Source organism: Ursus arctos, unplaced genomic scaffold (genome assembly GCF_023065955.2).
Source record: "Ursus arctos isolate Adak ecotype North America unplaced genomic scaffold, UrsArc2.0 scaffold_22, whole genome shotgun sequence".
NCBI classification, from domain to species: domain Eukaryota; kingdom Metazoa; phylum Chordata; class Mammalia; order Carnivora; family Ursidae; genus Ursus; species Ursus arctos.
The window spans coordinates 20312445-20322398 of NW_026622897.1; the positions used below are offsets into that span (position 1 = coordinate 20312445).

Genomic DNA, 9954 nt, shown 5'->3' on the forward strand with positions numbered 1-9954 from the left:
AAATGGATATCAGTGAAGTTGAGGTTTCCATGGGTGGGCAAAGTGCCATCCACACTGAAGGGAACCAACAGAGCTTTCTGAGGACAGACCATGAAGGTAAGGTGGGGCCTGAGACATCACCTGGGTGACCTTTGCCTGATTTTGAGGCAGGTGGCTCTCAGGAGCCCTGGGATCAAAAGCAGAGAGATCAGGAGGGGATTTTTCTTAAAAAGCTGCAAAAGGCGCCATGGCCAGAATGCATCATGGATTTCCCTGTGGGGGACCGTGTTAAGTAAATGTCCCCACAGCTTTATAATCTGCTTCCTGGAGTTAAGATCTGGAAATTCCTTACAGGGCTTAGCATTTGGCTCTTCCCTACACACTCCACCCTTAACCACTGGGAAAGCTCTCCCAGATCGGGGTTCTGTTACTGTATGCAAAATTAGTGTTTGCATTGTTTGAGCCAAGGGCTGAAATCAACCTGGCAGTATTTAAATATCATCTAAGCGGGGCACCTGGGTGGCGCAGTCGTTAAGCGTCTGCCTTCGGCTCAGGGCGTGATCCCGGCGATCTGGGATCGAGCCCCACATCAGGCTCCTCCGCTATGAGCCTGTTTCTTCCTCTCCCACTCCCCCTGCTTGTGTTCCCTCTCTCGCTGGCTATCTCTCTCTGTCAAATAAATAAATAAAATCTTTAAAAAAATAAATAAATATCATCTAAGCATACACATGAGAGTGAATAAAGGACTGTGAAATCATTTTGGGGGAAAAAGTGGCACAAGGGTCCTGGATCTGGTGATGAACTGCCCCTGGCCCTTGACTGGACCAACAGAGTTATCAGGGGAAAAGGGCTTGTTGCGGGGTCCCTGGGTCTTTGTGGAGTCCCCATGCAGACTCAGGGATGGGAGCGACTAGCTATGCAAATTCAAGTGGAGCTTGCTTGTGGTAGTGCTTTAGGGACTTGGAGGCCTTGGGGGCAAGGTGAGGGCTTGGGGGAAGATGGCCCACTAGGGGCCTCTCCGTCCTTGCAGGGTGGTGGCTGATGTCCCTTCTTACCTGGCAACCTGAACCCTTAGGACCATGTGCTGTTTCTTCCCATTGGCTGAATCATTCATTCTCTCAAAAAATATGCATTTTTTACCCTGAATGTGGGACACACTTGATCTTGGAGGCCACAAATCAGAGATCCTCTTCTCTTGTCTTCCTCTCCAGATGACAGTCTCCCATATGGACACCAGGACCGTGGGGACCTCTCCGTGCCTGTCTTGAGACCAAGGGCTCAGATTCGTGAATCCCCCAGTGACACTGTGAACAATTGTAGAGAGTTAGCCCGTCTTTGACCTGCTCAGTCATTCATTGAGCCCTTTTCTCTGCTCCTGTAGCCTCGAAGGATGGGGCCACCTTGCCCCTGTTCAAACCCTAAAGCCTGGTCCTATTCAGCTCTGGGTATTGACATTTCCACAGCTTCCCCCACCAGATCAAGGCTTTCTGTTTCCCATCGCCCTTGGTGCTCTTTTTCTCAGATTCCTGTCTCCTCCCTTTCTCTCTCTGTACCTCCATCCCTCCCTTAGCCTTTTTCATCTCCCTGTGAATTGCTTTCTTTCCCTTTGAAGTCCTAGACTCCTAGCCCTTCTCCTTAGTTCAGATTAGCATAAATGCCTCATTCTGCCCATCTGTCCTTGGAATCTCACGTTTATGCAAATCCCCCATATGTACATTAGTAAATTTGATTTTTTCCCTGATAATCTGTCTCCTGTCAATTTAATTCTTAGGCCACGTATAAGAATCTTGAAGCGTATAGAAAATTTTTTCCTCCCCACCAATGTATTTCGGAGAAGGGGTTCTGTCATGTGAAATATTTATGATTAGCAAAATGAGTGGGTAGTTCTTACAAGAATGAGAAGACCAGCTACATGAGCTATGTGTGTCGCTGGCAGGATGTGTGAGGGCTGAGGTGGGGACAGCCAGGGCAGCCACTCTCCCCAGGCTCACAGGGCGGGGCATGACCTTGAGATTGCAAATGAAGCTGGTAGCTGGCAAGCTTTCCCTAATGTTCCCACACAGACTTCCCATATCTCTGAAAGGCCACCCTGCACTGGTTCCAGGAGCTCCCAGAAGACCAGGGGCTCTGCCCTGCCTTGTGCTCTCACTGAAGATGAGAGACAAGCAGGGGATTCTCCCAGCTCGCTGTTGTTGGTTCAGAAAGCTCCCCTAAAACCTCTTTTCCTTGTATACAAAAATCAACTTCAGGACAAAAACCATTTTGTGGCAGGAATTCCTGCTGACCTACTCAACTCTTTTTGTGTTCCCTTTCTCCCCTTTGCAAAATAGCTCCCACTTTCTCCCAGGAAGTTTCCAGCCCATTTTATGGCTGGCCTCAGGGAGGATTTTTTGGCCAGCGCAAACAGAAGTTGTTTGCGAACAACCTTCCCCACTTGCTGGTTTATCTGGAAACCTGAAGCCCTTGGCAGGATTACCTCGCTCGTGGGGAGAGGAGGGAATGCCTTGGGGGCTGTGGGACACTGGGATGACTTCTCCTCACCTTGATTCTGGCAGCGCCTGAAGGAGCGTGTGACGTCACAGGGACACGTTCCACTCAGAGAGGTGGCCCCTCGTCTCCATGGATTTTAGACTTGGCGGGACCCAGTGAGGCCCAAGCGTGAGACCAGAACAGGTGCCAGCAGCTCAGCACAGGCAGATGGCTCTGCTCGAAGTTCAGGCAAACGTTTGTGAACTTCACGGGTGTTGTCTTCTTCAGACGCTGCCCTGAAGGAAATAAGTGGAGGGGGGAAGACCTCAAAATCACAGAGATGGATTGTTTTAGCGTCTGGGTCGGTGGTGGTGGGGTGTTGGATTCTGGGTGACTTCAAGAGAATGAAACATGAGATATTTCCTGGACCCCAGATTATAGTATCAACAAATCCATACCTACTCCATCTTCGCTTCCTGCCCCAAGGAAGCTTGCAGAGAGCCCTCAAGTCATGTCTGAGGAAATTTATATTCAATTCAGATGAGTTTGAGCCCCTTGTATTTTCTTTTTTTTTTTTAAACAACTGATAATCAATTTATTTAAAAGGTTGATTTAAGCATTTGCAGTGGTGACTTCAATCTCAACTCCCGGCTCAATACTGATGGAAGTAATCTGCTGAACAAACTCAGGATGGTGCAAATCAGTGAGTCCCTTGTGGACCCTCATCTGGAAAGGATCTCATGTCTTAGAACCTTCACCACAGGGAGTTTTTCTTGTAGTGATTCTCAGTATCTTGGTAGGCATTCGAACTGGTCCTTTCACTTTGAGATTCTTTTCCTTTGCACCTCTGGTCAAGTCAGCACACACGTTTTCCAAATATTTTACATTGCGGCTGGTGAGAGTAATTCTAATTCGGTGAATCACCACCTCCAGTTCCATGGGTGTCTTCCTGGTGTCATTAAATGCCATGGCTGCAGTGTAGCTTCCTGACTGACTTGTTCTTGGTGAGAGAGAACAGCGGTGAGTCAGGAGCTGGAGCGGGGTGGCCAGAGCTCCGCTGTAGCTGCGACCACGTCTTCCTCTCCGCTCCTGGTGTCTTAGGTCTTTGTCACACCTCCACTGAATGTTGGAAGACCCAAGCCCTCCCACTGTGCCCTGCTATCCCTGGTCCTATAGTCTCTGCCAAACAAGGCTGTGTGATGGGTCTGTGGGAAGGATGGGGACAGGGTAGGAAATTTCTCATGACCTCCTGTACAACTCAAATTTTATACCTAAGGAAGGGAGGAGGTGTTGTAAGTCCTCATTTTCCACCTGATCTCTCTGAGGCCTCAGATACTAGGGGCAGCCAGTGTAACCCCTGTCTCCTGGTCAGAGCATGTCTGCTGGCCTTGCCTCCCCTACAGTCAGAGAGTGCCAGACTGGACTCACCTGTAGTGAGGCTGCAGGGGGTGGGGGTGGGGTCTCTTCCCAGACAGCCTACCAAAGGAAATACCGCAAACCAGCTGTTTCTAGAAGCCCCCACTGTCTGGGACGTGGAGCCAACTGGAGCCCAGAGGAGGAGGGGTCGGCACGAAAGTGTTCATGGCTCTGAGTGTTCCTTAGGGATCAAAGCACAGGTGGTGATGTTGGTCGTAGTGTGCACCTGCTCGTGGAGGCAGCAGGATGCCCAGCTCCTCCTTATCTCCCCCTCTATCCTGTTCCTCCCAGATGCGGACAGGGCAGAGGGCAGAGGTTGAGGGGATGGTCCTTGTGGTCTTGGTCTCTATGTTTCCAGTCCTGCTACTTGGCACTCATGCTGCTCTGGGAGGGGTCTGAGCATAAACGTCCTTTTCCTGATACTGAGGGGGACAGGGAAGACTGAGAGGGGCATAGGGTGTCGTACCTTGTGGGGCGCAAGATGCCCCCCCTCCCGACCAGAGACTGCCTCAGAGGAGAGCCTGATCTCTTCCACCCAGAGGAAGCGAGAAAGGGAGGGAGAGAGGGAGGGGTGGAGGGAGAGAGAGGTAATCCAGAGAAAGATGGGCATAGGAGGGGAGAAAAGTGAGCCCAGGGTTTAACTCTTATCAGTGGCAGGTGAGGAGGAGGACAGGCTAGGGGAAGGAAAAGGTGGCATGAGTTCAGGAGACGTTACCAGCTCAGGGGAGGCCTGTTTCCCTGGTTCCCAGAGAGCCGGGGGAGAGACTGTGCCGTCCCAATTAGGGCGGGGCCTGTGCGCATGCTCCCCACCCCCTTCAAAGGCTGAGCGTTTGCCCCTCGCTCTCTTCCCACCCGGAGAAAAGTGATCTCACTGACACTCAGGAGCACAGGTCACAAAGCGGAGAGCAGCCTTAAAGGTTCGCTTCGCGGCTGAACCTGAGACAGAGAAGAGGTCATCAGATTTCAAGGGCTCCCTGCGGTTGTCAAAGATGCCGCACGTGAGTGCCCAGCTGGACTCTTCCCCGCAGATCACGGACCAGGAAAGGCTTTTGCGTCTGCTTCGCCAGGGAGGACTTGCGGATTCAGGACATCAAGTACTGTCCTGGGTCACACTGCTTTACAGAGACAAAATTAAGACTCACTTTAGTTAAGACTCAGACTTTATCTTTTCCTATGGCCCTGGCCCCCTAGAGCCCTCAAGGGCTGGGCCATGGCCTCATTCTCGCCACCTCCCCAGCACCCAGCTGGAAATATCCAATATTGCCTTTAGCAATGAAGTTCTGGGTCACGTGGTTTTTTTCATGTGCGTGTGCCTGTTTTAAGATTTAAATATTTATTTGAGGTGGGGGTGGGGCAGAGGGAGAGGAAGCGAGAGTTCCAAGCAGAACCTGCTTTGAGCTCAGAGCCCCAAACAGGACTTGATTCCATGATCCCTAGATCAGGACCTGAGCAAAAACCAAGAGTCAGACCCTCAACCAACCTGTACCGCCCACACGCCCCTGGGTCACAGTTCTTAAATAAGAAAGGGCATGAATTGATTAAAGAGCTCTTCTGGGCAAAAATCACTGTGAACCACCCCTATGTCCACAGCTCAGCTGGTACTAGTGATTTAATTATGTTGTCCTTGGCCACTGCCCCAAACCTGTATAGCAGATGGGCCTTTGGGGATACCTGCCTCCCCGGGGTGGGGGGGGCAGCGTCTCCCTTACGGCTGTCTAGACACTGTGTGTGCTGACACTCCAGCTCAGCTCCAGGCCCCCCACCTCCACCACCACCTTGGCCCCTCTGTTCTCTTTGCAGGGACCTTGGCCCCTGGGGGGCCAGGGAGATGGAGGCTCCCTGCTCCCTAGTCCCCAGGGACAGCTGGCTTCAAACTGCCCTCGCCTCAAGCAGGGGCCAAGAAGAGTGTCTGAGCCTGGGGCTCACATGCTTATTTCTCCTAAAAACGTGGATATGAATGATTCCAGCCTCATTGCTTATGTGAAAGAAAGGTCATGGTTTTCTTCTGTATTTCTGTTCCTACTTGCTGAGGCTTGTGGTTTACATGTTTCTGAAAAATGCAAAAATGTTATTTCACAGATCACTGAAAATTACAAGAAATCACATGGTGGTAAGTTTGGAAGTTTCAGGAGGCAAGTGGCTGAAGAGGGAAGCCCCTGTAACCTCATCAATTCTACTTTATTTATTTACTCATTTTAGCAGCAGGATGGGAACAAGCTGAGCCATCCCTCGTAATAAATCCTTGCAAATGTCGGCATGGGGTCCCCAGGACTGCCTGGGTTCCGGGGGACTCGGGGACAGCTGCCCCTCACAGTCCGGGCTCCCATGTGGTGATGTTAGGGGAATGGCTCTACCAGAGCAAAGGGCATCGACCCCAAGGCTTGAGCTCAGCAACACGAAACCAACCAGCACGTAAATAAGTAACAGCAATGGAGAGAACATCTTTCAAATGATTTCTGCCTCTTCAGTCAAACAAAGAAACAAAACAAAAACAGACAGGGTGGGGACCACACAGAAATGGCGTGTGGCTACCCTGTCCTGTGTGCGGCTGCCTGACTCACACCTGGGACAGTGGAGAGCTTGTCCACAGGCCTGTCCTGGGGCCTCACTTAGAGCCTTCAGGACATGTCCACGTCTGCGTGTCCGTCGCCGTTCAGCATCCCAGGCGTCTAGCCTCAGCTGTGGCCATTCTGCTCTGCTCCGTCCTGAGGGCAGCAGGGGACCTGATCCCTGGCCCCTGTCCGTCCTCACACATGCACTCAGTGGCCTGAGGATTCCGGGGGGGCAGGCGGAGCAGTCTTGGCTCTCATGCAGTCACGACATTGGGAGCAAGGCTGCCCCTGCATGCAGCCTCTGCGGGGAGGGCACAGTCCAGCCGGGCCCTGTGTCCCCCTGTGCTGGGTACCACGCAGGCATCGGGCCCCATGGGGATTCAGAGGCTCCTCCTTCCTGAGGGGGGGGGGGCGCAGAGTGCAGCTGGTGACCCAGAAGGCACGACTCACTCAGATGGCCTGGGGGACTCAGCCAGCCTCCTTCCCCTCTCTCCCTCAGAGCCCTGCGAGGTCGGCCCGGTCTCTCTAGGACGTGCAGTCACCTCACAATCTTCCTCTCTAGCCCCTGGCTCTCTCCTTCCAAGGAACACCTGTTTCCTGAGCACCGTCCTCCAGCAGGCGCCGCTGGGTGGAAGCACCGCGTCCACGGCATTCTGGCTCTGCCCCCGCAGCCCACCGGGACACAGGGGGCTTCCAAGCACCTCTGTCCGAGGCCTGCTCTCCCCTCACCAGGAAAGCCCCAGTTTACTTGGAAATTCTGCATCCGTGCGTGTGAGTATGACACACTTGACTCTCTCATGGCCACTGTGGGTTCCAAGGTCTTCCTCTCCCTGGACTCAGGATCTCAGCGCATTTCACCTGCCACCGCTTCCTTTACCTGGGCTGACACCACCTCCGCAAGGAGAGTAGCCCCTTCGCCGAGTGTCACCCCTTCACCTTCGAAGGAACAAAGGGTATTTGGGCACGTGGGGATTTTGAGGGTCGAGGCTTCACAGAGGGGCGTGCTGCACAGGGTGCGAGACTGCCCTCCACACTCCTCTCCCAGCCCCCTCCCCTCTCTTTGCCCTGGAGCCCAGCAGCAAGCACAGCGCGGCCCAGAGACTTGCTCACATCACTAGGAGGAACGCTTTTCGTCTCCGCTCCCGACGTTGGCCCTGGTTCTACTTCCCAGATGTACTGGCTCAACCATCTCTCCACAAAAGCAAAGGTCTCAGCTTTTGTTTATTAATGATTTCATGTATTTATGTATTTATTTGAGGAGAGAGAGAGCAGGAGCAACGGGGAGGGGCAGAGGGAGAGAGAGAGAGGGCGAAGCAGACGCCCCGCTCAGCTGGGAGCCTGTTCCAGGTTTGGATCCCAGGGTCGGATCCCAGGACCCCGAGTTCATGACCTGAGCCAGGAGCAGAGGCTTAATGCCCCGAGGCACCCGGGAGCCCCTTGGCTTTTAGAAATGGAAACGATTGAAGGTTCCTTGTCTTCTCCCTCCTCAGCAGAGCCATCAGTCAGCCTCAAGACAATGCCAAGTCACTTCCAAGTCAGTTTTCTCTGATTCTGTTTGTCTCCGTTATGTGATTATTTTCCTTTAATCATCTGTAACACACATGCAGCCACTGTCTAGGACTCCCCCAAAAGCTCTGGATCGGGGATTCAGAAGTCAGTCCTTGGAGGCTTTCTGCAAATCCGAGGCAGCCCTGTGTGAGGCAGCTCAGGGCAGGGTCCCACTGGCCCCACCGCAGAACAAGCACAGGAGCCCAGGTCCAACCCATGTGGGCTGAAGCTTGTCAGGCTGCCCGCTGCCGCTGCTCAGGCTCTCACCTCGCACACAGGCAGCCACGCGCCTGTCTGTAGCTCGGAATCAGTCTGGAGCTCTGAGCATCCCTAGTGGACCCCTGAGCGGCCTGCACACCTGGGGCCTGACATCCCTGCACCTCCTGACCCGGGAATGCTCCCCGATGTCACAAGGGGGTAGTCACCGACCCGCTGCCCTGCCCTGCCTAGGAGGCTTGGTCTCAGGGGTGAGCTCAGATGGATTATTTGAGAATTGCTCATTTCGCTTCTCTTGATTGCCAAATTAGCAGAAAATAGAGAAGTGACGATGGTGTAGCAGAAATGAGAAGCGTAGTTTGCATGACTTAGTGCTCGATCTCACACAGAGAAGCAGTAACTGCGGGGCAGGGAGAACTCGGGCTTCCGCTGGAGGCTCCCGGGCCCCATCCAGGGCAGTCCAGAGCAGCCGTCCTGAGAACTGTGCAGGACCAGCGGGGTCGCAGTGCTGAAAGGAGCGTATGATAGATTGTGGCCGAGCGAGATGTCTTTAGGATTTCAAATTTTTGGTAAAGATTTTAAGTCGTTTCTGCACCAATGTGGGCTCGAGCTCACAACCCCGAGATCAGGAGTCACACATTCCACTGACTGAGACCCCCAAGTGCCCCAGGAATTGGAGATTTTTCCTTATCTAGGAATGCAAACCTGCTTATACCACGAAGCTAATTTTCATGTTATTTTCACATGCATTTTCAGCATCCGTGGTGCCTGGAACGCACCTGAGCTGGCAGAAGGTTCTGCCCAGAGCTGAGCCCTGAGCCTTTTAGACCACCATTGCTAGGTTTTTGAGAGGAAAACCCCAGCCCTTAATCCTGTCCCAGTTCCAAGAAGGAAGAGTCAGGGCCAGTGTGCAGTTCCCAGACTGGGTTGGGGCGCTTCTGCTGCTAGGTCCTTTCCCCAGTCCAAGTCCCAGGTCCATGGGAATTGGGGGTGGTGCCCTCGGGTCTCTCAAAGGCAGGACACAGTCACATTCTCGGTTCCTGCCCATAGATCGAGCTTCACCTGTTTGCCCCCTTGTGTACAGATGAAGGCTCCCGCTGATGGGGCGCTTGGAGGCCAAAATGCCACCTAAATTGGTGGGCCTAGGTGAGCACTGAGAGTATCAGAGCACTTGCCACCAAACCCAGGGATGTCTGAGTTCAGGGAGCTGGTCATGGAACCAGTCAGATGGGCCCTAGGGTCCCCGCCCGCCTAAGAAGACTTCCGGGAGAGGAGCTGCACCGGGAACCACCGCACAACTCACCCCAGGGCACGTTCCTTTCAGGGGATGAGTTTGGGTCCAAGAGCCCAGAGGATTCACCAAAGGAATGCTTAAACTCTAGACACTCAAAGGTGCTTTCTCCGGGCACGCGTGCTTAATTTATGTCTGAAACCTATGGTCCTGGAAGCTAGAAATATCTACCAAAATGAAAAAATGTTACTGTGTCCTGAAAGCTTGTTATGGTAACGATCAGGTTGAGGGCCCCAAAATCTGGTGCTTAGCACCCGTTTGGACCCGCCCAGACAGAAATGTGGGGGAACTGCGTTTGTGGCTAAACATCCTGCCAAACCACTGAAACCCTTCAGGATTACGACAACAGCCGTTACGAAGATGTGAGAAAATGTGAGAAGTGCACATACAAGGGTTCCAGAATTCAACAAGCAGGACGGGATACCTATTGTAACTGGCATGCAAAAGCTTCCAAAAGACCTCAAAATTCCAAAATAGCTTCAT

At 52.9% G+C, this 9954-nt stretch overlaps 1 pseudogene; it reads right to left on the reverse strand.

Annotated features, from left to right (window-relative positions):
* Positions 1–3060: 3060 nt before the first annotated feature.
* Positions 3061–9041, reverse strand: LOC123001389 (40S ribosomal protein S20-like; annotated as a pseudogene).
* Between the last annotated feature and the right edge of the window lie 913 nt (positions 9042–9954).